Source organism: Eleginops maclovinus, chromosome 13 (assembly GCF_036324505.1).
Source record: "Eleginops maclovinus isolate JMC-PN-2008 ecotype Puerto Natales chromosome 13, JC_Emac_rtc_rv5, whole genome shotgun sequence".
In the NCBI taxonomy this organism is placed as follows: Eukaryota; Metazoa; Chordata; class Actinopteri; order Perciformes; family Eleginopidae; genus Eleginops; species Eleginops maclovinus.
This window is the reverse complement of record NC_086361.1, coordinates 2,315,245-2,342,648: the sequence shown is the minus strand read 5'-3', so window position 1 is coordinate 2,342,648 and position 27,404 is coordinate 2,315,245. Positions and strand designations below refer to the sequence as shown.

The 27,404-nt window shown below is 41.3% G+C and overlaps 15 non-coding genes across 15 annotated transcripts; all 15 read right to left on the bottom strand.

Annotated features, from left to right (window-relative positions):
* Positions 1–14,883: 14,883 nt before the first annotated feature.
* Positions 14,884–14,956, bottom strand: trnaq-uug (transfer RNA glutamine (anticodon UUG)). The gene has a single exon. It is a non-coding gene; the product is annotated as a tRNA-Gln (tRNA).
* A 327-nt stretch (positions 14,957–15,283) lies between these two features.
* On the bottom strand, positions 15,284–15,356 carry trnaq-uug (transfer RNA glutamine (anticodon UUG)). The gene has a single exon. It is a non-coding gene; the product is annotated as a tRNA-Gln (tRNA).
* Positions 15,357–15,645: 289 nt separating this feature from the next.
* trnak-uuu (transfer RNA lysine (anticodon UUU)) lies at positions 15,646–15,718 on the bottom strand. Its single transcript has one exon. It is a non-coding gene; the product is annotated as a tRNA-Lys (tRNA).
* Positions 15,719–16,760: 1,042 nt separating this feature from the next.
* trnak-uuu (transfer RNA lysine (anticodon UUU)) lies at positions 16,761–16,833 on the bottom strand. The gene has a single exon. It is a non-coding gene; the product is annotated as a tRNA-Lys (tRNA).
* A 289-nt stretch (positions 16,834–17,122) lies between these two features.
* On the bottom strand, positions 17,123–17,195 carry trnak-uuu (transfer RNA lysine (anticodon UUU)). The gene has a single exon. It is a non-coding gene; the product is annotated as a tRNA-Lys (tRNA).
* Positions 17,196–17,484: 289 nt separating this feature from the next.
* Positions 17,485–17,557, bottom strand: trnak-uuu (transfer RNA lysine (anticodon UUU)). The gene has a single exon. It is a non-coding gene; the product is annotated as a tRNA-Lys (tRNA).
* Positions 17,558–18,238: 681 nt separating this feature from the next.
* Positions 18,239–18,311, bottom strand: trnak-uuu (transfer RNA lysine (anticodon UUU)). The gene has a single exon. It is a non-coding gene; the product is annotated as a tRNA-Lys (tRNA).
* Positions 18,312–18,599: 288 nt separating this feature from the next.
* On the bottom strand, positions 18,600–18,672 carry trnak-uuu (transfer RNA lysine (anticodon UUU)). Its single transcript has one exon. It is a non-coding gene; the product is annotated as a tRNA-Lys (tRNA).
* A 288-nt stretch (positions 18,673–18,960) lies between these two features.
* trnak-uuu (transfer RNA lysine (anticodon UUU)) lies at positions 18,961–19,033 on the bottom strand. The gene has a single exon. It is a non-coding gene; the product is annotated as a tRNA-Lys (tRNA).
* A 289-nt stretch (positions 19,034–19,322) lies between these two features.
* trnak-uuu (transfer RNA lysine (anticodon UUU)) lies at positions 19,323–19,395 on the bottom strand. The gene has a single exon. It is a non-coding gene; the product is annotated as a tRNA-Lys (tRNA).
* A 1,042-nt stretch (positions 19,396–20,437) lies between these two features.
* Positions 20,438–20,510, bottom strand: trnak-uuu (transfer RNA lysine (anticodon UUU)). Its single transcript has one exon. It is a non-coding gene; the product is annotated as a tRNA-Lys (tRNA).
* Positions 20,511–20,799: 289 nt separating this feature from the next.
* On the bottom strand, positions 20,800–20,872 carry trnak-uuu (transfer RNA lysine (anticodon UUU)). Its single transcript has one exon. It is a non-coding gene; the product is annotated as a tRNA-Lys (tRNA).
* Positions 20,873–21,158: 286 nt separating this feature from the next.
* On the bottom strand, positions 21,159–21,231 carry trnak-uuu (transfer RNA lysine (anticodon UUU)). The gene has a single exon. It is a non-coding gene; the product is annotated as a tRNA-Lys (tRNA).
* A 318-nt stretch (positions 21,232–21,549) lies between these two features.
* trnak-uuu (transfer RNA lysine (anticodon UUU)) lies at positions 21,550–21,622 on the bottom strand. Its single transcript has one exon. It is a non-coding gene; the product is annotated as a tRNA-Lys (tRNA).
* A 287-nt stretch (positions 21,623–21,909) lies between these two features.
* Positions 21,910–21,982, bottom strand: trnak-uuu (transfer RNA lysine (anticodon UUU)). The gene has a single exon. It is a non-coding gene; the product is annotated as a tRNA-Lys (tRNA).
* Positions 21,983–27,404: the final 5,422 nt, after the last annotated feature.

Here is a 27,404-nt window from a genome sequence, read left to right as displayed (position 1 = left end):
GTAACAACTGAGGCTGCACCTCTTATTTCAAATCAGCTGAGGAATAAACAAATGTAAATAAAAGATTTTTTAAAAATGTGAGCAGCTGGGACCACAGTCACCAAGAAAACTATTGGTAGCACACTGCGTCGTAATGGATTAAAATCCTGCAGCGCCCACAAGGTCCCCTGCTCTAGAAGGTGCATGTACACACCATCTGAAGTCTGAGAATGATCCTCTGAATGATTCAGAGAAGGCTTATGAGAAGGTGATGTGGTCAGACGAGACCAAAGTCAAGATCTTAGGATCAACTCAACATGTCGTGTTTGGAGGAAGACAAATGCTGACTATGACCAGAAGAACACCATCCCCAGCATCAAGCATCGCGGTGGAAACAGTATGCTTTGGGGGGGTTACTCTGTTAAGGGGACAGGGCGATTCACAGCATCAAGGGGAGGATGGAGGGGGCCATGTATTGTAAAATCTTGACGGATAACATCAACAAAATGGGACATGGATAGGTCTTCCAGCACAACAATGACCCAAAACATACGGCCAAGGCAACTAAGGAGTAGCTACAGAAGAAGCCCATTAAGGTGATGGAGGGGCCTAGCTAGTCTCCGGACCTCCATCCCAAGGAACATCTGTGGAGGGAGCTGAAGCTTCCAACCTAAAGGATTTTGAGAGGATCTGCAGAGAGGACAGGACCGAAATCCCCCCTGAGATGTGAGCAAACCTGGTGACCGACTACAAGAAGCATCTGACCTCTGTGCTGTCCAACAAGGCTTTCTCCACCAAGAACTAAGGCCTGTTTTGCAAGGGGATCAAATACTTATTTCCCCTAATTAAACGCTAATTAATTAATATCTTTTTTTAAATTTACATTTCTGGATTTTGTTTTTATATTCTGTCTCTCACTGTTAAAATAAACCTATCATTAAAAGTATAGACTGTTCAGTTCTTTGGAAGTGGGTAAATTAACAAAATCGGCAGGGGATCAAATACTTATTTCCTCCACTGTACGTATTGTAATATAAGCATTTTGACATTGTTGTTAGATTTGGTAGGGAATAACTTCAAGTTTATATGTTTTTTTAATATGTTTTATATTATTTGACCTTATTTATTTGTATTCTATAATGAATCAACTGTCACAAAATAAAAATGTACCTTGGGATAAATAAGAGACTCTAATTCTGAAATCTGTAAAAGCTGTTTTGCATGTTTATGTCGGGATTAGGGCATTGCATTTTGTTGGGTTTATTGGTAGTTGGTAGTTATCAAAATGTGTTAATGTAATAACAGGAGCTGTTCAGGAGCGTGGGCTGAGCAGTGACATCATGGATCAACACGGTCCTTTTATGTAAACACATTATATCCCTGCGTGCATGTCTGCAGCTCCTCTGCTGTGCTGCAGGTGGGAGATCACAGCCTGAGTGTCATGTCATTTACATCCCCCCCATGTGTGAAAAGAGCCGTGTTCTAGAAGTTTCGGCACTGCCTCCCTCTTCTATTGACATCTGTGCTTTGTGGCCTCCAGCTGAGCATGTGCTCTTTAATTACCGCCCTCCACTTCCACTCATTACATCTGAGGCAGCGCAACAATAGCCACCAGCCTGCTCACCACGACACAGGGTTACGGAGGTTTAGGGTGGGGGGTTAAAGGTTCACTGTAACCCTTTAATTAAGGCTCAGGGTTTCACTTGTTGTGATAAGGATTCTTCCTTAAAAATAAATATCGTACTTTCACAGCACTGCATGCTTTATGTTATCAAACTAAGACATTGTGACGTAAGAGTTGTACACAATTCAAATACACTATGACCTCATGGCATGGCCAGGGTATTCCTGAGACCCTCTGCGTTGTTACATCACAGTATTTGGCCAAACAGGCAGAGGTCCATCTGTCAACCGTGCGTTACATCATCAGCAGATAGTCACGGCATGAATCCGTAACCAGTGACTTACACACAACCATACACATCATATCTAGTTCATGATTAGGCTAGGATGTATCTGCCAGCCACACATTGCATATGAAAAATGTACTGGTTAAAGACCTTTTACCTTGTTTTACCGTGTGTTTGGTTAAATGCCTGAAATAGGATCTGTGGTTAACATAGACTGAAGATTTTTTCTTTAACTTATTGTTGGTGACGTGAAGTCATGTGTGTAGTTTGTGTTTAGCTTTTTCTTCTGGAGATTGGATTTAAACTTATAATAAAGTGCTGTTACTATGTGGAGGGTATCCATAGCTTATTTCTGCTATAAAATCCAATGGAAAAATCTTGGTTTTTTTCTGGAGGGAGAGACCACAAACAGATGTCATCACTGCAGTACCCGCAGATAATCCTACTATTCTACTCAATGTTTTTTATTTGTTAATTGCTTTCTGGAGCTGAAAGCAAATACTTTACGTTTTACTGTGTATGAGTGTAAGAGACAAAAACCCTTGTTTGTGTGTCATTTTCAAACCCATGACCTTTGATACGAGAGGAGCACTGCCCAGCGCTCCAGGATACAGACCTTCATTCCTGAGTACATATACTTGGGTAAGAAATTGATTGAATAATCTGGACTATGACTTGGTTGCCCAAACCAGGTTAATATAAACAGGCCTCTCAGAAAATGAATGTTATGTAATGAATGAAAAACTTGGTTCACAGGTTCCTCAACAATGCAATTACAAGACGTAAAACAAAACAACAACAACAACAACAACAAAAATGTTTTTGCAAGCTCAGGCACTCAGTAGTCTCATGGCCCGTGGGATAAAACTGTCCCTGAGTCTGGGGGACTCAGTACAGAATTAGGTGACAGCATCATGCTGATGTACTGAATGTCATTGAGGAGGCTGAACATCTGGATGTATCATCGTCCACTAATATCCTTTTCCATCATAGTAAGAGATGCATGCTTAAAACATGCATTTGTAATACTGAAAATCAAAACATATATTTGATGTCCCTACTTTAAAATGTGGATAAAGACGGCACCCTATCCTCATCTGATGGATGTCTCCATCACCATTGAGATTGTCTCTACATCTGCCTGCGGGCTGAATGTGAGTAAATACTCTGCTCTACTCTCTCCTCTCAATATTGGATCAGCATGCAGACATTTGCTGATGATAATCCACCCTGAGTCTGAGGCCACCTGTTCATCCTTTTCTGCTCTCTGCCGCCGCCTGCTGGACACACTGACGGCTGCAGAGACTGCTGAAGTTAACATAGACAGGGTGGAGCACTTTAAATAACTACATATTTTAAAATCTATACAAATGTTACAATTGAATCAATATAAAAGCACAATAACAAGCATTTTATTTTGGAGCAGTGGATAATGGAATTAAATAATGTTGCTGTCATGGCTCATTTGTGTAGGATATTTTAGACACATGAACAGGGCTCTGCTCTGCTTCTTGACATACACGTTAAAGCCATCCAAATAAAACTCGGCAGCCGCTGATTTCTTAGCCTTCCTTTGGCTGATTGAATCACTTCTTCCGTAAAATTAAACAAACAAATAAACAAAAACGATCTGTGTAATGTTGCAACTGTCCCCACATGGTGTTGCAACTGTCCCTCATGACAACAATAATGACAATAAATTAAATAGATATAAAAGGCAATTCAGTGGTTTGATAAAGAACATATTTCAATAGCCAGGTGTCGGCTCTTTGTATTTCAGCAAATTGCTTTTAAAAATCAGACTAGGCTGCAGTGTATCCTATATTTTCTGTTCTGTTTTTTCAGTAGGGGAGAGTGGGGGCGGTTGCAACACTTTTTACATTTCCTTCAGTTTCTCAGCGACTGTTTGTATTAGAAAGACAAAAAAATACATATATTAAACCCATATATGTCACCTACCTGCACAAACTGCTCCAACATGTGTACATATGATAATATGGATGTACTATAAATGGACCCTGAAAAATGTTGCAACAGTAATTTAGATGTAATAAAACTTCAGCTATTTTTTGTTTATTTGAGACCAGAGTTAATTTATTAAAATAAAAAACAAGTTCACAACCATGCAAGAATAGGCCTAACCGTTGTGTATGTAACACCTTTGTCAAAAGCCTACAAACTGATTTCTATAGGATTATTTCAAATTTAAAATAAGGGATCATTGGATCACTCATTTGTCACATCTATTATTTATCATTGACTTAATAAAACATTTAAAAGGCAAAATATTGAAGTTTACAACTTTATTAACAAGCAGTAACAATTTCCTAACACCACCAAAAGCACACAAACTGATTATTTTAAGTAAAGCATCAAGTATTCACAATTCCCAATCCGACACAATTGTGGCAAATGTAAATGGAGCCACCATCAGTGCAGGTTTCATGAGCCCATGCCTTGCACTGCTAACATTGCAGCCACACCTCTCTCGGTCTGGAGTAGCTCTCCAAACAGACAATGCAAACATCTTCTTCTTTCTCAGAGTCACTGTCCTTCTCTGTATGCTTTTTCTTCTCGGTTTTCTTTAGGCGTACCTTGGTTTGTTGTCTTGTGTCCAGTGTGTTCTTTGTCAATTTTCTCTTTACCGTTGCTGGCTTTCTCTTAACTTTTGCTTTCTCCTTCTCCAATGCCTCCTTTTTGGGGGTGTCTGTCAAGATGGCCAATTTGCATTTTCTCCAACCGTTCGCTTTTGTCATCTTCTGTGGTCCTGCTCTGGGGTGAGGTCTAACAGTCTCAGGTGAGAACTCTTGCGCTGGACGAACTGTAGAAAAAGCAGAAGTCACAGCTTGCACTGGAAGAACTGCAGAAGAAACAGAACCCCCAGCATGCACTGGAGGAACTGGAGAAGAGGCACAAGTATCAGCATGTTGGCCTACTGGAGAAACCTCCAAAGGAGCAGATGTCTCAGCTTGCTCTGGAAGAACTGTTGGTGGAGGCCGGTCTGTCACCAAAGATGGTGCAAAGTCACTGTCTTTGAATTTATCCCAGTTATAAGGCCAAATTCCAGTGCTGCTAAAGCCATTCTGCACATTGACTGGTGTTCTAGCCAATGGGAAGGCCAACCTAACAATTCCAAGAATGTCGTAGATGGACATCGTCAGGTCTGGGTGGCTTCTCATTCAGGTATGTGTTGACATGAAGTTTTAGGGGGCCATAAACGGTGCGATCCAGTGGCTGTAATTTGTGGGAGCAATGGGCTGGGAAAGAATAGCAGGACAATCCCATTTTCTCTGCAGAAGTCTATTCCGCTTACAGAAAGACACAAGGAATGATTATCAAGGATCAAGAGGACTTTGGCATGCAGTGAGTGTCCTCGTGTGGTGGTGGAAATGTTTAAGGAACTGAAGGAAATGGTCCTCCAACATCCACCCTGATTTATTAGCAGCTCCAATGCATCCAGGTGGGCCATCAAAGGATGAAATGGTCCTTGAAGTGAACCCGTGGGAATATGAACATGGGCAATATATGGCAATGCATTAGGGAATCATATTCCCTAATGCATTGCCTGCACATGCAACTGTTACCAGTGTTCCTCTCTCTCCAGAGGTTACTGCCCCCACGTGTCTGACGCCGCGCCCGGCAACAACATTTTCTGGTTCTTGGACAGTTGTGACCCCTGTCTCATCCATATTCCATATATCCTTCCCTTTAAATTTGTGTTTGTCAAGCACATTGGCAAGATTATCATAAAACAAGGACACATTGTCATTTTTTTTTTTCATGAACCCCATGAACTAATCCCGGCCAGCCAGAGAGCACTCATTCCAGGTTTCAGGGTAGGAGCACTTTGGAAGGCCAATCGATGAACCTGCGAAATGGTTGGTAAATGAAAATAGAGGTAGAAAGGTAGAGTTCAATTTATTCTGTTAATTTCTCTTATCTTATTATTTCATGGTCTCATATCTGTTAAAGATCTTGCCATGAACTTCCCTCCTAATAATGCTAATAGGAATGTTGAAACTTCTGATGAAGATGTCAACTCATTTGCTATCAGGGAAGTTAACCAATGAGTGGTCCTGAAAGCTATTAACGACTTAAACACCACTTTCTCTAAGGATATATATAACCTAGATACTGTATTCCTAAAAAAATACAGTAGCGTTGTGGTTCCGCCCCTTACACATCTTATTAACGTTTCCATCAAGACTGGTCAATTCCCAGATGGATGGAAAAACGCCTTGGTAACGCCTATTTTAAAATCCGGGGATGCTGAAGAGATTAGCAACTACAGACCAATAAGTCTTCTTCCAGTCCTGTCTAAAGTGTAGGAGAAGGTTGTCTCAGAACAACTGCTAAATTACTTGGAGACAAACCATTGTTTGCACCCTCTACAGTTCGGTTTCAGACACAACCATTCCACAGAGTCAGCGACTTGTCTACAATTAGAAAACATTAAACAGTCACTCGATAAAGGAAATGTAGTGGGTGCAGTGTTCCTGGATTTAAAAAAGGCATTTAAATCACAACATCTTAATTTCAAAACTTTCAATGTACAATCTCTCTAAACTCTCACTGGCAGGGTTTGATTCTTATTTAAAGGGTCGTGAACAGTGTGTTGTGATCAACAACATCAAGTCGGTTTTTAACAAAATTGTAACTGGAATCCCCCAAGGAACTATCTTGGGTCCTATCTTTTTCAGTCTGTATATTAACGACCTTCCAGTAGTATGCCCTAGTATAGGTCTTCAGATGTATGCTGACGACACATTCGTCCATGTATCTGGCAAAACTTGTGATGCTGTTGCAGATAAGCTGACCAAACACTTAGAAAAGGTTCCAGCTTGGCTTGATGCCTCCTGCTTGACACTAAACACTAAGAAAACAAAGTCCATCTGTTTTTCCATCAAAAAGCTACCTGCAACAGAATCCCTGAACGTCAGAATAAAAGGTGAGCCCATTGAACAAGTGTCAGATGTGAAGTATTTAGGGATCATTTTAGATTCTCAGTTACATTTTAAAAGTCATGCAAAAAAGATTTACAAAACCATCAAGGCTAACCTTAGCTGTTTTAAGATGATAAGACATTGCTTGACATCTGACTGTGCCTTTATCTTTCTTAATTCAATGATTTTTTCACATCTGTCTTATGGTTTGGCAGCTTGGTCCCAGGCCAACCAGTCTGTAATTAAATCCATAGAGAGTCTTTACAATCGGGCCTTGAAAACCTTTTTTTCATGAACCCCATGAACTAATCCCGGCCAGCCAGAGAGCACTCATTCCAGGTTTCAGGGTAGGAGCACTTTGGAAGGCCAATCGATGAACCTGCGAAATGGTTGGTAAATGAAAATAGAGGTAGAAAGGTAGAGTTCAATTTATTCTGTTAATTTCTCTTATCTTATTATTTCATGGTCTCATATCTGTTAAAGATCTTGCCATGAACTTCCCTCCTACTAATGCTAATAGGAATGTTGAAACTTCTGATGAAGATGTCAACTCATTTGCTATCAGGGAAGTTAACCAATGAGTGGTCCTGAAAGCTATTAACGACTTAAACACCACTTTCTCTAAGGATATATATAACCTAGATACCGTATTCCTAAAAAAATACAGTAGCGTTGTGGTTCCGCCCCTTACACATCTTATTAACGTTTCCATCAAGACTGGTCAATTCCCAGATGGATGGAAAAACGCCTTGGTAACGCCTATTTTAAAATCCGGGGATGCTGAAGAGATTAGCAACTACAGACTAATAAGTCTTCTTCCAGTCCTGTCTAAAGTGTTGGAGAAGGTTGTCTCAGAGCAACTGCTAAATTACTTGGAGACAAACCATTGTTTGCACCCTCTACAGTTCGGTTTCAGACACAACCATTCCAAAGAGTCAGCGACTTGTCTACAATTAGAAAACATTAAACAGTCACTCGATAAAGGAAATGTAGTGGGTGCAGTGTTCCTGGATTTAAAAAAGGCATTTAAATCACAACATCTTAATTTCAAAACTTTCAATGTACAATCTCTCTAAACTCTCACTGGCAGGGTTTGATTCTTATTTAAAGGGTCGTGAACAGTGTGTTGTGATCAACAACATCAAGTCGGTTTTTAACAAAATTGTAACTGGAATCCCCCAAGGAACTATCTTGGGTCCTATCTTTTTCAGTCTGTATATTAATGACCTTCCAGTAGTATGCCCTAGTATAGGTCTTCAGATGTATGCTGACGACACATTCGTCCATGTATCTGGCAAAACTTGTGATGCTGTTGCAGATAAGCTGACCAAACACTTAGAAAAGGTTCCAGCTTGGCTTGATGCCTCCTGCTTGACACTAAACACTAAGAAAACAAAGTCCATCTGTTTTTCCATCAAAAAGCTACCTGCAACAGAATCCCTGAACGTCAGAATAAAAGGTGAGCCCATTGAACAAGAGTCAGATGTGAAGTATTTAGGGATCATTTTAGATTCTCAGTTACATTTTTAAAGTCATGCAAAAAAGATTTGCAAAACCATCAAGGCTAACCTTAGCTGTTTTAAGATGATAAGACATTGCTTGACATCTGACTGTGCCTTTATCTTTCTTAATTCAATGATTTTTTCACATCTGTCTTATGGTTTGGAGCTTGGTCCCAGGTCAACCAGTCTGTAATTAAATCCATAGAGAGTCTTTACAATCGGGCCTTGAAAACCTTGGACAAAAAGCAAATAAGGCATCATAATTGCCACATTTTAAGGAAATACAAGATTTTAAGTTTTGCTAATTTTATTGACTTTCATTATGTAAAGCTTGTGTTTAAATATGTAAATGGACTTGCTCCTCAGTCTCTCTGCAAATACATCCAGAGATTACAGAGCTGCGGCAGATCCACCAGAGCAGCTTCTGGTGGCAACTGTAAGGTCCAGTTCTGCAAAACATCTTTTGCTCAGACAGCTTTTTCTGTGAAAGGAACAAAGTCCTGGAACTTGCTACCTGATCACTTGAAATCTGCTGCTAACTTCACCACTTTTGATAGAGCTACCAAATCCTGGTTAGTCCAACAACAAACATGTACCCATGTCTATTTAACGTTTGTATTATTGTATCTTGCTGTATTCTGTTTAGATCTATTTTACCTCACTGTTGTAATGTCCTAGTTCCATAAAAGCCCTTCTAGGGACGAGTGTTGCAAACTAGTATTCACTATAAACATGATACTTGCATCGGATAGCTGTTTTCAGTCTGTCAATGTATATTGTATTTGTCCCTACCAAATAAACGATAAATAAATAAATGTTCTTATATAATTCTCCCTACTAGCCCTCCCTGTAGTCCTACACTCCGCGTTGATATCTTCCTCATGCTTACCTCTTTGGTGCTGAGACCATAGAACAGATCAGTTGCTCTTTTTAGGTATTCTGCCAGGCTATCTTCCTGTTGGGCTGAGAAGACCCTCCTTGGAGTCCAGTAACCTGTCCTCATCTCCTCTCCTGGACCTAGCCTCTGTCTCTTTTTTAATAAAGCGGTGGAGGGTTGTGTGGCAAATTGAATACTGTTTTGCCACAGACCTCACTGTCCTGCCTTCATTGCCCACTACACCAGCAGCTAAGGACAGAATAGGTAGGTATCTGTTGTCCTTTTCCTGTCTCGTGGCATAGCTATACAACAGCTGATCGGTCACAATAAGTCCAAAGTATTCTCTGAATATTTAATTTAATACAAATTCATAAATCAAAAGAATATATTAAGACCTAAATTAAACTATTAAACCTAAACTATTAGAGCCGTTTTTGTGTTGATTATAAATTAAGTATTTTCTAATTTATAATCAACACAAAAACGGCTCTAATAGTTGGGTTGTTTATTTACAAACTTTGCATCATCATTTATTAATTCATTGTTTGTAAAATCCTCCTCTGCAAACTAACCAAAATGAATTGAAGATGTATTCTGCTTGAATTATCGATTACCTGTAAAAATGTGATCAGAAACCTGATCTCCTGGGTACCTGAACTAGTATCAGCTATGCTGCTTAATGTTTATCATGGCAACTAGTTACAGAGGTGTGGTTCTTCTTAGTTTCCTGACAAATGTTAGCTGTTTTGTGAACCGTTATCAGGAGATGCATTAGTGCCACCTGCTCAGGGTGACTTACACTTACACACACTCTTGGCTAGCAAAGGAAATATGAAGGGTATATTTCAAGCTTTCTATGTAAATAAGTTATTGTTTTTTATTTTTTAAATCAACTAAGATTTTTTAGAAAATGTTTTCAACTTTGATTGAAAAGTGAACACATGAATACTTCCGTGTAATATCTGTATATATTTAAGAAGTACAATATAAGAAAAGCACAGGTTTCAGATGTGGGCCATATTCCATTGTACTTTTTGAATTTACTGAGGGCCTAATAAAAATGGGCAACAGGCCGTAGTTAAGACAACACTGATGTACAACATGGCATTACTGGTAATGTGGCTAAGCTGCAAAAGAGAAGATTTCTGTTCTGCTTGTAAAACTTTCCTTTGTGTTAACACTCCATAGTTATTGTTATAAATTCAACAAGAACTTTGAACTCAATTAAACACACCAAACTGTAAAGCAGGGGTGTCCAAACTTTTTTCACTGAGGGCCACATGCAGAAAAACATCCGAATGGCTCGGCCCCTCGAGGCCTCATAAGTTAAGTCATAAGTTAGCAAAATCAATCAAATGTAGCTAAATATTCCTGATAATTGAAAATGCTTTAAGAAAAATCAGCCTACACCACAGCTCTCTGTACATTTCATTTATTCTGTTGGCAGGTCCTTCTTTAAAACAGAAGCCTCAGAGTGCTGATAATAAGGCAAAAGATGAAGGCTATATTTCAAGATGGTTATGTAAATATGTTTTAGGGCTTTTTCTATTAACTAAGATTTGTTATAAAATGTTTCCAACTTTAATTGACTGAATTTATTTGAAGATTAGGTTTATTAACACATGAATACTACTGTTTAATATATGTTACATATATATTTAAGGAGTACAATATAAGACAAGCACCAGTTTCAGGTGTGGGCCATATTCCATTATACTTTAAGAATTTTCTGACGGCCGATTCAAAATGGACAACCGGCCGCAGTTGGCCCCTGGGCCGTAGTTTGGACATCCCTGCTGTAGTGCATCCTGAACACTCAAAACACGTTGAATCCTCATGTCTCAACAAAAAATATGTATTTTTATCACAAGGTTGGTATTTGTTTCAGTGTATTGTTCTAAGTAAAGTGGTCAACACCCACCTGCTACCTTTCCATAATACTTAACATTTTGACCTCGCACTTAGTGCATGTAAGGTGTAATGCAAACTACATGAAATGAAAGTGTATGCAGATAAAAGATACCCTATTAAGCCTTTTGGGGTTTTCCTTTTCTTGCAGTGTGTTATATAGGCTGCAGCACAGGCACTATGTGAAAAATAAAGAGCTTTTTGAACATTAAAGCATGGAGACATGTCAGAGTAGAAGCACTAAATACAAATATCAAGCTGACAATGAGCTTAATTATGTCCTCTTTTAGTTACACTAAGTATATAATATGAACAATAATTCCAACATAGCTGTGCAGCTCTATCTCAGCATTGCCATGCACCTAGAACCCTCTGTCACCATGTATTCTCCAAAAACAGCATCACACAGCTTCCAAATGTACACAAAATGGAGCTGTGGTGAGTGGGCACATCCACTTTACTGCTGCTTTGATTGCATATAGAGACAAAGAAAAAATAACAAATGTGTGTACAATCCAAGTGAAATGTTTGTAAATGTATAAAGAATATTACTTTTGCAATAAAGAATTGAACTAAATGTCAGTTGATTAGCACTGTAGCCGCCTAAATCATATTACGGTAAAACAGATAACTAAATTAAAAGTAAAATGCCGCTGCGCAAATCTTACGCTGGTAAAATGATCCAGTCCAGGCAAGTCACCGTTTGCGTTTACTTGCATGATCCGGTATCAACAAAGAACAGTTTCCAATCATTCCTTTTCTTGAGTCTTTCCTATGGCTCTCCTGCTAGCTTGAATCCGACTGGTAAAAAATGATGTGCCCAATGGTGCTATACTCCTACCACCACTTGTCTCCAATATATACAATTACACCAGGTGTCCTAATCACCCAGTGCCCCAAACATGCCGTCAAAATAAAAGCATAGAAACAAATTTAACTCACTCAAATAACAATACAAAATAATAATAATAATACTAATATATTCATTATAAACAAAAACAGCAAGTAAATAAATGATTAAATATTATAAGGCAATATATAGCTCCAACAAGCACCATAAAAGGTTATGTATGCACAATCTTAGGTTTAATTTTTAAGAAAAATTGCCGGAAATTACGACGTTATAAGAAAATGCATGGCAGAATTCTGAAAGGATTTAAATTGAATATTAATTACAGTTCAGAAAAAAAGATTGGTGTCTAACATTACTCTCACATCCTAGTTCTCTCAGTATAGTTCAGATGTTATGTTACTCACCATTACGTATGTCATAAGCAGAGGTTCAGCCGACATCAGCGGTCATGGGTCCATTAGTGTGAAAACAACAGAACAAATGCAAGGTTAGCGCAGTATCAGTCATGACAGAGATATGAGTTTTACTTTCTTCCAACAATCTCTGTTTGATTCCCCAGGGCAATACTTTTTGCTGACCTCCAGTACATCATTATTGTATTTCAGACAGAAAACTCAGGTGTCTTTTTGATATGTTTATTAGAAGCAGTATATAGTTTGAGTTTGGCGCCTGGCCTAGGGCCTCATCACTCCACATATTAACAGAGAACATTGAGTGATGATTAGATAACTACCCTCTTTAAAAGAAGGTGTGCTAATTAATGGGGCCTTAAGAACTTTAAAGAGATGTGGATGCAGTGATTCTAGTTACAAAAAGGTTTGATCAAATGCATAGCTCATAAAGGCCAGAAATAGACTGTGGAGCTCATGAAGAACATATTTTGCTTTTGGTGCAGTGAGAATGTAAATTACCGAAAGCTGTGTCTGTGTCCTCGGTAGCACTTCGGACCGATTTCCGGTGAGGGTTGGCCTCCGCCAGGGCTGCACTTAGTCACCAATCCTGTTTGTGATATTCATGGACAGGATTTCGAGGTGTAGTCATGGGGGAGGGGGTCTGCAGTTCGGTGGGCTAAGGATTGCACCTCTGCTTTTTGCAGATGATGTGGTCCTAATAGCTTCATCAGTCTGTGACCTTCAGCACTCACTGGATCGGTTCGCGGCCGAGTGTGAAGCGGCTGGGATGAGGATCAGCACCTCCAAATCTGAGGCCATGGTTCTCAGCAGGAAACCGGTGGACTGTCCACTCCAGGTAGGGAATGAGGCCTTACCCCAAGTGAATGAGTTCAAGTATCTCGGGGTCTTGTTCTCGAGTGAGGGAACAATGGAGCGTGAGATGGGTCGGAGAATCGGAGCAGCTGGAATGGTACAGCAGTCCCTGAAAAGAGAGCTGAGCCAGAAGGCAAAGCTCTCTGTCTACCGGGCCATTTTCGTTCCTACCCTCACCTATGGTCATGAAGGATGGGTCATGACCGAAAGAACGAGATTGCGGATACAAGCGGCCGAAATGGGATTTCTCCGCAGGGTGACTGGCATCTCCCTTAGGGATAAGGTGAGAAGTTCAGTCATCCGGGAGGAACTTGGAGTAGAACCGCTGCTCCTTCACGTTGAAAGGAGCCAGTTGAGGTGGTTCGGGCACCTAGTGAGGATGCCACCTGGGCGCCTCCCTCGGGAGGTGTTCCACACACGTCCAGCTGGGAAGAGAGCGAAGGTAGACCTAAGACCAGATGGAGGGATTATATCTCTTTGCTGGCCTGGGAGAGCCTTGGAATCCCCCAGTCAGAAGTGGTTGATGTGGCCAGGGACAGAGAGGTTTGGGGCTCTGTGCTGGAACAGTTACTTCCACGACCCTGGAGCTGGAGAAGATGGATGGAGAATTAAGTCTTCAGTCACCTTGCACGAACCCTGGACTCTCATATTAAAAGTCTGAAGCTCTACCGGCTGAGCTATCTAGGCTTTGAGAAGAGCATTTCCTGAAGGGAGGGATCAAGTGAGGTCCAGCCCGAGTGGAAACCTGAACACCCTGTTTCTGTCAAAGATATCTGCTGCTAAAAGCGTTAATGGGGCCTTAAGAACCTTGAAGAGATGTGGATGTTGCTAGGGTTTTCATTTCAACAGGTTTGAATTTATTGTATAGCTCTTTAAGGCCAGAAGTAGACTGTAGAGCTCTTGAAGAACACATTCTGCCTTTGGTGCAGTGGGAATGTCAATGAAGTCTTCAGTAAGGTTACACAATAGACTTGTTAACTGAACAAGGACTTGAACCCTGGGCCCTCAGATTAAAAGTGTGATGCTCCACCGACTGAGCTATCCAGGCTTAGAGAAGTCCATCTCGTGGAGGAACCGATCAACCGAGGTCCAACTTCAGTGGAATCCCGAAGACCCTGATTTGCATATAGCATTTGAGATGCAGACGCATCACCATCTGAACTGTTTGTGTAAGATATTTCTGCTGCTAAAAGTGTTAACGGGGCCTTAAGAACTTTAAAGAGATATGGATGTTCCCAGGGATTGTAGTTACCAACAAGCTTGACCAAATGCATTGCACATACAGGCCAGAAGTAGCTATGAACTATCCAGGCTTCGAGAAGTCCATGTCCTGGAGGAACTGATCAAGTGATGTCCAACCCGAGTGGAAACCCTAATACCCTGATTTGCATGTAGCATGTGAGATGCTGACAAATTATCACTATAACTGTTGTGTCAGAGACATCTGTAGCTAAGCTTAACTGAAAGTTTGCCAGTAAATGGGACCTTAAGAAATGTAAAGGGATGTGGATGTTTCCAGGGATATTACTTACAAACTGGCTTGACCAAATGCATCTCTCATTAAGGCCAGAAGTAGACCGCTCATGCAGACCACTGTTAGCCTGTAGTGCAGTTAGGATTTCAGTGACAATACAAAGTAGATTTTTCGCCTGAACAGGGACTTGAACCCTGGACCCTCAGATTCAAAGTCTGATGCTTTACCGGCTGAGCTATCCAGGATTCAACCATTTCCGGGAGGAACCGATCAAGTGAGGTCCAACCCAAGTGGAAACCCTAAGTCTCTGATTTGCATGTAGCATTTGAGATGCTGACAAATTATCATTATAACTGTTATGTCAGAGACATCTGGAGCTAAGTTTAAGTGAAAGATTGCCAGTAAATGGGACAGTAAGAACTTTAAATGGATGTGGATGTTTCAGGGATTCTACTTAGAAACTGGCTTGACCAAATGCATCTCTCATTAAGGTCAAAAGTAGACCGCTCATGCAGACCACTGTTAGCCTGTAGTGCAGTTAGGATTTCAGTGACAATACATAGGAGAATTTTTGCCTCAACAGGAACTTTAACCCTGGACCCTCAGATTCAAAGTCTGATGCTTTACCGGCTGAACTATCCAGGCTTCGAGAAGTCCATATCCTGGAGGAACGGATCAAGTGATGTCAAACCCGAGTGGAAACCCCAAGACCCTGTTTGTGTAAGAGATTTCTGCTGCTAAAGGTGTTAATGGGGCTTTAAGAACCTTAAAGAGATGTGGATGTTGCCAGGGATTGTAGTTACAAACAATCTTGACCAAATGCAAAGCACATAACAGCCAGAAGTACACTGTGGAGTTCAAGAAGAACACATTTAGCCTTTGATGTAGTGGGAATGTCAATGAAGTCTTCAGTCAAGTTATACATTAGACTTGTCGCCTGAACAGGGACTTGAACCCTGGACCCTCAGATTAAAAGTCTGATGCTCTACCGGCTGAGCTATCCAGGCTTCAAGAAGAGCATTTCCGGGAGGAACCGATCAAGTGAGGTCCAACCCGAGTGGAAACCCTAAGAGCCTGTTTGTGTAAGAGATTTCTGCTGCTTAAGGTGTTAATGGGGCCTTAAGAACCTTGAAGAGATGTGGATGTTCCCAGGGATTGTAGTTATAAACAAACTTGACCAAATGCATAGCACATAAGAGGCAGAAGTAGACTCTGGAGCTCATGAAGAACACATTTTGTCTTTGCTGCAGTGGGAATGTCAATGAAGTCTTCAGTCAAGTTACACATTATACTTGTCGCCTGAACAGGGACTTGAACCCTGGACCCTCAGATTAAAAGTCTGATGCTCTACCGGCTGAGATATCCAGGCTTCGAGAAGAGCATTTCCGGGAGGAACCGATCAAGTGAGGTCCAACCCGAGTGGAAACCCTAAGTCTCTGATCTGCATGTAACATTTGAGATGATGACAGATTACCCTTTAACCTGTTTCTGTCAGACATATCTGCTGCTAAAAGTGTTAATGGGGCCTTAAGAACTTTAAATGGATGTGGACGTTGCCATGGTTTTCATTTACAAACAGGCTTAACCAAATGCATACCTCATTAAGGTCAGAAGTAAACCACTCATGCAGACCACTGTTAGCCTGTAGTGCAGTTAGAATTTCAGTCACAATACATAGGAAACTTTTCGCCTGAACTGGGACTTGAACCCTGGACCCTCAGATTAAAAGTCTGATGCTCTACCGGCTGAGCTATCCAGGCTTCGAGAAGTCCATATCCTGGAGGAACCGATCAAGTGATGTCCAACCCGAGTGGAAACCCTAAGACCCTGTTTGTGTAAGAGATTTCTGCTGCTAAAGGTGTTAATGGGGCTTTAAGAACCTTGAAGAGATGTGGATGTTCCCAGGGATTGTAGTTACAAACAAACTTGACCAAATGCATAGCACATAAGAGGCAGAAGTAGACTCTGGAGCTCATGAAGAACACATTTTGCCTTTGCTGCAGTGGGAATGTCAATGAAGTCTTCAGTCAAGTTACACATTAGACTTGTCGCCTGAACAGGGACTTGAACCCTGGACCCTCAGATTAAAAGTCTGATGCTCTACCGGCTGAGCTATCCAGGCTTCGAGAAGTCCATATCCTGGAGGAACCGATCAAGTGATGTCCAACCCGAGTGGAAACCCTAAGACCCTGTTTGTGTAAGGGATTTCTGCTGCTAAAGGTGTTAATGGGGCTTTAAGAACCTTAAAGAGATGTGGATGTTGCCAGGGATTGTAGTTACAAACAATCTTGACCAAATGCAAAGCACATAACAGCCAGAAGTACACTGTGGAGTTCAAGAAGAACACATTTAGCCTTTGATGTAGTGGGAATGTCAATGAAGTCTTCAGTCAAGTTATACATTAGACTTGTCGCCTGAACAGGGACTTGAACCCTGGACCCTCAGATTAAAAGTCTGATGCTCTACCGGCTGAGCTATCCAGGCTTCAAGAAGAGCATTTCCGGGAGGAACCGATCATGTGAGGTCCAACCCGAGTGGAAACCGTAAGAGCCTGTTTGTGTAAGAGATTTCTGCTGCTTAAGGTGTTAATGGGGCCTTAAGAACCTTGAAGAGATGTGGATGTTCCCAGGGATTGTAGTTACAAACAAACTTGACCAAATGCATAGCACATAAGAGGCAGAAGTAGACTCTGGAGCTCATGAAGAACACATTTTGTCTTTGCTGCAGTGGGAATGTCAATGAAGTCTTCAGTCAAGTTACACATTATACTTGTCGCCTGAACAGGGACTTGAACCCTGGACCCTCAGATTAAAAGTCTGATGCTCTACCGGCTGAGCTATCCAGGCTTCGAGAAGAGCATTTCCGGGAGGAACCGATCAAGTGAGGTCCAACCCGAGTGGAAACCCTAAGTCTCTGATTTGCATGTAACATTTGAGATGATGACAGATTACCCTTTAACCTGTTTCTGTCAGACATATCTGCTGCTAAAAGTGTTAATGGGGCCTTAAGAACTTTAAATGGATGTGGACGTTGCCATGGTTTTCATTTACAAACAGGCTTAACCAAATGCATACCTCATTAAGGTCAGAAGTAAACCACTCATGCAGACCACTGTTAGCCTGTAGTGCAGTTAGAATTTCAGTCACAATACATAGGAAACTTTTCGCCTGAACAGGGACTTGAACCTTGGACCCTCAGATTAAAAGTCTGATGCTCTACCGGCTGAGCTATCCAGGCTTCGAGAAGTCCATATCCTGGAGGAACCGATCAAGTGATGTCCAACCCAAGTGGAAACCCTAAGACCCTGTTTGTGTAAGAGATTTCTGCTGCTAAAGGTGTTAATGGGGCTTTAAGAACCTTAAAGAGATGTGGATGTTGCCAGGGATTGTAGTTACAAACAATCTTGACCAAATACAAAGCACATAACAGCCAGAAGTACACCGTGGAGCTCAAGAAGAACACATTTAGCCTTTGATGCAGTCGGGAATGTCAATGAAGTCTTCAGTCAAGTTACAAATTAGACTTGTCGCCTGAACAGGGACTTGAACCCTGGACCCTCAGATTAAAAGTCTGATGCTCTACCGGCTGAGCTATCCAGGCTTCAAGAGTGCATTTCCGGGAGGAACTGATCAAGTGAGGTCCAACCCGAGTGGAAACCCTAAGAGCCTGTTTGTGTAAGAGATTTCTGCTGCTAAAGGTGTTAATGGGGCCTTAAGAACCTTAAAGAGATGTGGATGTTGCCAGGGATTGTAGTTACAAACAATCTTGACCAAATGCAAAGCACATAACAGCCAGAAGTACACTGTGGAGTTCAAGAAGAACACATTTAGCCTTTGATGTAGTGGGAATGTCAATGAAGTCTTCAGTCAAGTTATACATTAGACTTGTCGCCTGAACAGGGACTTGAACCCTGGACCCTCAGATTAAAAGTCTGATGCTCTACCGGCTGAGCTATCCAGGCTTCGAGGAGCTTTTTCTGGAGGAACGGATCTAGTGAGGTCCAGCCCGAGTGGAAACCAAAAGAGCCTGTTGGTGTAAGATATTTCTGCTGCTAAAGGTGTTAATGGGCATTTAAGAAACCTTGAAGAGATGTGGATGTTCCCAGGGATTGTAGTTACAAACAAACTTGACCAAATGCATAGCACATAAGAGTCAGAAGTAGACTCTGGAGTTCATGAAGAACACATTCTGCCTTTGGTGCAGTGGGAATGTCAATGAAGTCTTCAGTCAAGTTACACATTAGACTTGTCGCCTGAACAGGGACTTGAACCCTGGACCCTCAGATTAAAAGTCTGATGCTCTACCGGCTGAGCTATCCAGGCTTCGAGAAGTCCATATCCTGGAGGAACCGATCAAGTGATGTCCAACCCGAGTGGAAACCCTAAGACCCTGTTTGTGTAAGGGATTTCTGCTGCTAAAGGTGTTAATGGGGCTTTAAGAACCTTAAAGAGATGTGGATGTTGCCAGGGATTGTAGTTACAAACAATCTTGACCAAATACAAAGCACATAACAGCCAGAAGTACACTGTGGAGCTCAAGAAGAACACATTTAGCCTTTGATGTAGTGGGAATGTCAATGAAGTCTTCAGTCAAGTTATACATTAGACTTGTCGCCTGAACAGGGACTTGAACCCTGGACCCTCAGATTAAAAGTCTGATGCTCTACCGGCTGAGCTATCCAGGCTTCAAGAAGAGCATTTCCGGGAGGAACCGATCATGTGAGGTCCAACCCGAGTGGAAACCGTAAGAGCCTGTTTGTGTAAGAGATTTCTGCTGCTTAAGGTGTTAATGGGGCCTTAAGAACCTTGAAGAGATGTGGATGTTCCCAGGGATTGTAGTTACAAACAAACTTGACCAAATGCATAGCACATAAGAGGCAGAAGTAGACTCTGGAGCTCATGAAGAACACATTTTGTCTTTGCTGCAGTGGGAATGTCAATGAAGTCTTCAGTCAAGTTACACATTATACTTGTCGCCTGAACAGGGACTTGAACCCTGGACCCTCAGATTAAAAGTCTGATGCTCTACCGGCTGAGATATCCAGGCTTCGAGAAGAGCATTTCCGGGAGGAACCGATCAAGTGAGGTCCAACCCGAGTGGAAACCCTAAGTCTCTGATCTGCATGTAACATTTGAGATGATGACAGATTACCCTTTAACCTGTTTCTGTCAGACATATCTGCTGCTAAAAGTGTTAATGGGGCCTTAAGAACTTTAAATGGATGTGGACGTTGCCATGGTTTTCATTTACAAACAGGCTTAACCAAATGCATACCTCATTAAGGTCAGAAGTAAACCACTCATGCAGACCACTGTTAGCCTGTAGTGCAGTTAGAATTTCAGTCACAATACATAGGAAACTTTTCGCCTGAACTGGGACTTGAACCTTGGACCCTCAGATTAAAAGTCTGATGCTCTACCGGCTGAGCTATCCAGGCTTCGAGAAGTCCATATCCTGGAGGAACCGATCAAGTGATGTCCAACCCAAGTGGAAACCCTAAGACCCTGTTTGTGTAAGAGATTTCTGCTGCTAAAGGTGTTAATGGGGCTTTAAGAACCTTAAAGAGATGTGGATGTTGCCAGGGATTGTAGTTACAAACAATCTTGACCAAATACAAAGCACATAACAGCCAGAAGTACACTGTGGAGCTCAAGAAGAACACATTTAGCCTTTGATGCTCCGGGAATGTCAATGAAGTCTTCAGTCAAGTTACAAATTAGACTTGTCGCCTGAACAGGGACTTGAACCCTGGACCTTCAGATTAAAAGTCTGATGCTCTACCGGCTGAGCTATCCAGGCTTCGAGAGGTGGATTTCCGGGAGGAACTGATCAAGTGAGGTCCAACCCGAGTGGAAACCCTAAGAGCCTGTTTGTGTAAGAGATTTCTGCTGCTAAAGGTGTTAATGGGGCCTTAAGAACCTTAAAGAGATGTGGATGTTGCCAGGGATTGTAGTTACAAACAATCTTGACCAAATGCAAAGCACATAACAGCCAGAAGTACACTGTGGAGTTCAAGAAGAACACATTTAGCCTTTGATGTAGTGGGAATGTCAATGAAGTCTTCAGTCAAGTTATACATTAGACTTGTCGCCTGAACAGGGACTTGAACCCTGGACCCTCAGATTAAAAGTCTGATGCTCTACCGGCTGAGCTATCCAGGCTTCAGAGGAGCTTTTCTGGAGGAACGGATCTAGTGAGGTCCAGCCCGAGTGGAAACCAAAGAGCCTGTTTGTGTAAGAGATTTCTGCTGCTAAAGGTGTTAATGGGGCCTTAAGAACCTTGAAGAGATGTGGATGTTCCCAGGGATTGTAGTTTTAAACAAACTTGACCAAATGCATAGCACATAAGAGGCAGAAGTAGACTCTGGAGCTCATGAAGAACACATTTTGTCTTTGCTGCAGTGGGAATGTCAATGAAGTCTTCAGTCAAGTTACACATTAAACTTGTCGCCTGAACAGGGTCTTGAACCCTGGACCCTCAGATTAAAAGTCTGATGCTCTACCGGCTGAGCTATCCAGGCTTCGAGAAGAGCATTTCCGGGAGGAACCGATCAAGTGAGGTCCAACCCGAGTGGAAACCCTAAGTCTCTGATTTGCATGTAGCATTTGAGATGATGACAGATTACCCTTTAACCTGTTTCTGTCAGACATATCTGCTGCTAAAAGTGTTAATGGGGCCTTAAGAACTTTAAATGGATGTGGACGTTACCATCGTTTTTATTTACAAACAGGCTTAACCAAATGCATACCTCATTAAGGTCAGAAGTAAACCACTCATGCAGACCACTGTTAGCCTGTAGTGCAGTTAGAATTTCAGTCACAATACATAGGAAACTTTTCGCCTGAACAGGGACTTGAACCCTGGACCCTCAGATTAAAAGTCTGATGCTCTACCGGCTGAGCTATCCAGGCTTTTAGGAGCATTTCCTGGAGGAACGGATCAAGTGAGGTCCAGCCCGAGTGGAAACCCGAAGACCCTGTTTGTGTAAGAGATATCTGCTGCTAAAGGTGTTAACGGGGCCTTAAGAACCTTAAAGAGATGTGGATGTTCCCAGGGATTGTAGTTACAAACAAACTTGACCAAATGCATAGCACATAAGAGGCAGAAGTAGACTCTGGAGCTCATGAAGAACACATTTTGTCTTTGCTGCAGTGGGAATGTCAATGAAGTCTTCAGTCAAGTTACACATTAGACTTGTCGCCTGAACAGGGACTTGAACCCTGGACCCTCAGATTAAAAGTCTGATGCTCTACCGGCTGAGCTATCCAGGCTTCGAGAAGATCATTTCCTGGAGGAACCGATCAAGTGAGGTCCAACCCGAGTGGAAACCCTAAGACCCTGTTTGTGTAAGAGATTTCTGCTGCTAAAGGTGTTAATGGGGCTTTAAGAACCTTAAAGAGATGTGGATGTTGCCAGGGATTGTAGTTACAAACAATCTTGACCAAATGCAAAGCACATAACAGCCAGAATCCCCCTGGGGAAAATTTCCCCCGGGAAGAAACAAAAATTTTAGCCGTTTGAAAAGTTTTGGGAATTGTAAATGAAGTTTCTTTAAAAATCAGTTATACAGGTTAACTTGTCGGGCCGAAGAGGGACTTGAACCTTGGGACCCTCAGTATTCAAAGTCGATCTTTCTACTTAAACCGGGTGACTAATCCAGGGTTTCGAGAATTTCCCCTTATCCTGGAAGGAAACCACCCCAAATGAAATGGGTCTTCAATCCCGAGTGGGAAACCCCAGACCTGTTTGTGTAAAGATTTCTGCTGCTAAAGGGGTTAATGGGCCTTAAAGAACCTTAAAGGGATTGGATGTTCCGGGAAATTTTAGTTACAAATCGTTGACCAAATTTAAGCACATAAAGGCCAGATAGTCACTGGGATTCAAAAGAACAATTAGCCTTTATTAGTTGGGAATGTCCATGAACTTCATAAGTTAAATTAGACTTTTTCCAAATTTATGAAACTCCCTTAACCCTGGCCTCCCGATTTAAGTTGGGTCCAAATGTGGCACACAAGGGGTCAAAAGGGGATTCAGAGGAACCATTCAATGAGGTTCACGTGGAACCCAGGAAACGTTGTGAGAAGAGAAATTTCTTTTGGGGTTAAAAAGGGGTTTTAATGGGCATTTAAAACCTAAATTTTTGGATGTTTTCCCAGATTTATTTACAAAAAACTTCAAAGATAAATAAAATTTTAGAATTTTTCCTGGAAGCCAAGAACACATCTTTCCTTTTTTCTGGGAATGTTTAATAAAACTTCGGGGGCAATACACCTTTAGACTTGTGGCTTGTAACAAAAAGGGGCTTGGGGAATGGAACCCTCAAATAAAAGTCTGGATTATAGCTTTTAAGCTGAGGCTTCCCAAAGAGCTTCGGTAAACCCCTTTCGGGGGAACGAGTCAAAATGAGGTCCAACCCGAGTTTTGGAAACTTTGGCCCTTTTTTTAAGGATTTACTTTGTAAAGGGGTGTTAAATTTGGGGCTTTAAAGAAACTTAAAGAGGAAATTTAAATTTGCCAGGGATTGGATAAAAAACAGGTTTTATTGACAACTTCTACCATTAAAGATAGTGTGGGAACTGCCAGGCAGGCCTGCTGTATATAACTTCTATCAGTGTTAGATGACATGACAATAAATCTTTGAATCTTTAATCAGTGTTTTAATTAAATGTACAGGTATTTGAATCTGTAGCATTAGTCCAAGACAAATATCTACTTTAGACATTTAATTCGACCCTGTTCTATTTTATTCATGAGGTTTTTCTCAGAGGCGTAAGCTTTAGTTAGTTGGAAGCTATTCCCTCTGACTCCAGACAGCAGCATTATGAGCACTGGGCTTATCATAATCACCCTTAATAAATATAATTTTTGCTCAGTCAGACTCACAGGACTGTTCCTCTGATGTCTGCAGTGCTTACGTTTGCACAAACAGTGGGAAGCCTCAGCTTTGTCTCTATGCAGGCAGTGAGATTTCTCAGGAGTGTGATATGGAAGCATGCACACACACAGCAGAGTAGCCTAAATCCGTCAGAACTGTGTGGGTGACATGCCACAGCCCCCATACATCCTGCTCTCCGTTAGCAGAAAATAATTTCAGGCACATATCATTTCCTTAGAGCCACTGTTCCACTCATATCCACACAGAGCCTCAACAACACACTTTAGAATAATCATCACATAACCACCAATAGCTACACACAGTGCCGCCGCTCCCATAACGCGCATTACGCGCTGTGCGTAGGGCACCAAGTGTCGAGGGGGCACCACCAAAAATAGCCTAATGAAAAATCGTCATAATAATTATAAGGCCGAAATTATTTCAGTAGACTATAGAAATATGAGGCACTTTTTAGGCATACTACTCAAAGGTACCGATGGTGCCCCCCTCTCCCCTCCCCCCTCCCCTCCCCACTCACTCATCACAACTCATAATGTTTTTTTATTGGGGGGGGGGGGGGGGGGGGGGGGCATCATGAAGGAATTATGCTTAGGGCACCAAAATGGCTAGCAGCGGCACTGGCTACACATCACAGTCGAGGCATTTATATAATATGTGTCCCTTTAAACTAACCCAACATTTACCAGAACAAATTAATCATTCATAATCACAGGGATATTTAAATATAAATGACTTTGCCTGATTAACACAACTAATCGAAATCTTCCCATATCAGAAACAGTGATGCAATGCATTACAGTAAAAGTATGAAATTCACTCAATATATACGCTTTTATTGTAACGCATTTCAGAAACCAAAACCCACTTATTTAATATAAAGCTAAGTTACTTCAATAAGATTGAACGTGAGTCAGTATTACTGCTGCATCACCATATCATTTCAATTAATAGACAGGCTGCCTTCAACCTACTGCAGCAGGGCATATTTACAGAGAGAGATATATGAACCAGCACCTGAGAATTTGACAGCGGCCCTGCTCCTCTTCTCCTCTCGCAGATGTCGTTGTTTCCATCTGCCTGTGCTGCTCGGGTCTCTGCTGATAGACCGCCGACATCAGCAGCAGCTCGCACAGACAGCGGGCCGCCACGAGCCGCGGAGGAGTGTCCGCCCCGGGCTGGGGGTGCTGCGTCATGCTGCCTCACTCAGCCAGGAACCAGAAACGCACTACAGATAATAAGAATGGCATTGCAAACTATACATGCATAATAGAAATATCGACGTAGTTGGTGGGGAAATAATGATTGGCAGTGAGAGAAAGCACTTTCTTTCTATCAGAGAAGTAACTAAGTACATTTACATTGTACTTCAACTCTACTACAATTCAGAGGTAAACCGAGTAATTTTTATCCACTACATTTATTTAATCCCTTTAGTTACTTTACAGATCTGGATTACTGATGGTAAATATAATCAACCCTTAAATCAGACTTTAGTTCACCTGGAGTAAATCCAGCAGCTACCCTGCAGTATACAAAGCCATTCAAACTAGCTGCACCTTTACCAGCTCTGAGAACACTTTAATGATCAATCATTATAAAACATATCAGAGATATTATTCTGAAATGGACCAATCAAACAATGACTACTTTTACTGTCGCTACTTTAAGTTCATTTAGATGAGAGTACTTTCTACTTTTACTGGAGGAACATTTAGAATGCAGGACTTTCACTGTAACAGAGTATTCCTACACTCTGGTACTTCTACTTTACTCAAGAACAAGATCTGAGTACTTCTACTTTACTCAAGTACAAGACCTGAGTACTTCTACTTTACTCAAGTACAAGACCTGAGTACTTCTACCACCTCTGCTTTGTGTCCTTAATCAGAAGTGTTTTTACGAAACATACTTATTATCAATAATTAAAGCAGTTAGCTGGGGATGTACACAAAGTTCTAACCAGTGATTTGAAATGCAAAAACAATTATGCATGAACTGAAAAATCATTAAATATGCCCCAAATATCGATATCTTATATAATCTTACAATGACCATTGAATATTTACATTAAGATATAAATAGACGGATTGATTGATTGATATTGCCTTGAGTTGTGTAGGGGTCAGTATCACAGACAATGTAACTTATTCAGCATGTGCTGCATTAACCTATGTTCATCTATCACCATCTGTAGAACACACACAGTAATTATCCTATTGGTTAAACATGACTGACCATTTGCTGGGTTTAATGTTTCAGCACTGCCTGTGTGTCGAGTGGCAGTCACACACACATATTCCTCAGATGAGTGGCTGCCTGCCAGTCTGTACTAAAGTGCAGCTGAGGGGAGTACTGCAGCAGCATCCACTCTCTCACCCCCCCTCAGCTCTGTCTGAACAGAGACTCACACTCCACTGCACAAGTGCACATTCAAATTAATACTGTAGACCTGCATGGATATGCATGAGCATAGCGGTGGAATGTAATTAAGTACATATCTTCAAATACTGTCCTAATTAAAACTAAGCAGGACTTGTAATTTAGATGAGTATTTACATTTTGTGTTACTTTATACTTCTACTCCATTACATTTTGGAAGCCATTGTTTCACATTTTACTACATACCTTTATCTGACAGCTTTAGTTACTTCACAGATTAACATTGTAAGCCAATACAAAATATGAATAAATGTTTAAGTAGTCCAGTCTACTGAAGATAAAAGCATGGACACGTTTTTCTAGATCCTGCTGTGACATTAGTCCTTCAATCCATATTCTTAAGGTGGTAGTAGGCAGACTTATTATTGATGTGACTGTTGAAATTCAGGTCAGAGTCCATACAGTAACTACACCTAGATTTCTGGTTTTTATCTGTTGTTTTGAACATTGCCGACTGAACACACACACACCCAGCCATCCACTTGATGTTAAAGAAAATGTGATCCATCAGACCAGGCCACCTTCCATCCAGTTCTGATGCTCATGTGCCCATGTGCTTTGGGCAGTGGACAGGGGTCAGCATGGAGACCCTGACAGGTCTTTGGCTACGCAGCCCCATACGCAACAAACTGCGATGCTCTGTGTGTTCTGACACCTTTCTAACAGAACCAGCATTAACTGTTTCAGCTATTTGAGCTTCAGCTCCCTAAAATATCCCATTCACTGACAGGTGCAAAGATACCTGTTCTTCAATTCACCTGTCAGAGGTCATAACGTTATGGCTGATCAGTGTATACAGTCTATACCGAAAATATATACAAACATATGTTTAAAAAATATATTATACACATTTGGTTTTATTCTAAAGGACAAGATTAATAAGAAAGAAGACTACTTTTACTGATTCCCACAGTGGTACGCTTACTTCCACATCACTGTCCCTCGTAATGGTCTCTCTGTTCGACTGATTTCATTTATATTTGATATGCTGTTTTTTTATATTGCCACTTATTTTATACTAAAATATACATAGCACCTTATGGTATATTTAAATTATTGACAAATATTTGTCCATCTTACTTTGTGCTTTAACACTAAACATTGTTCCTACAGTTTAAGTTCTGAGTGCAAAAAGTGACCTTTCCATAGCCGGGCTGCAAGCCTCTCTGTTTGGTTTGGGGTGAGATCAGGTGTCGGTGATTTTGGTGCATTTCATGAGGGTGGTTTATGGAACTTATTCGACCTTTTCTGTTTGAAGAGATGTACTCCTGAGATGACATATGCTGTTATAGCTCCAAGAACACATACATGCAATTGCAAACACAAGTTAGATTGGAAATGTAATTTAGTGAATTGTT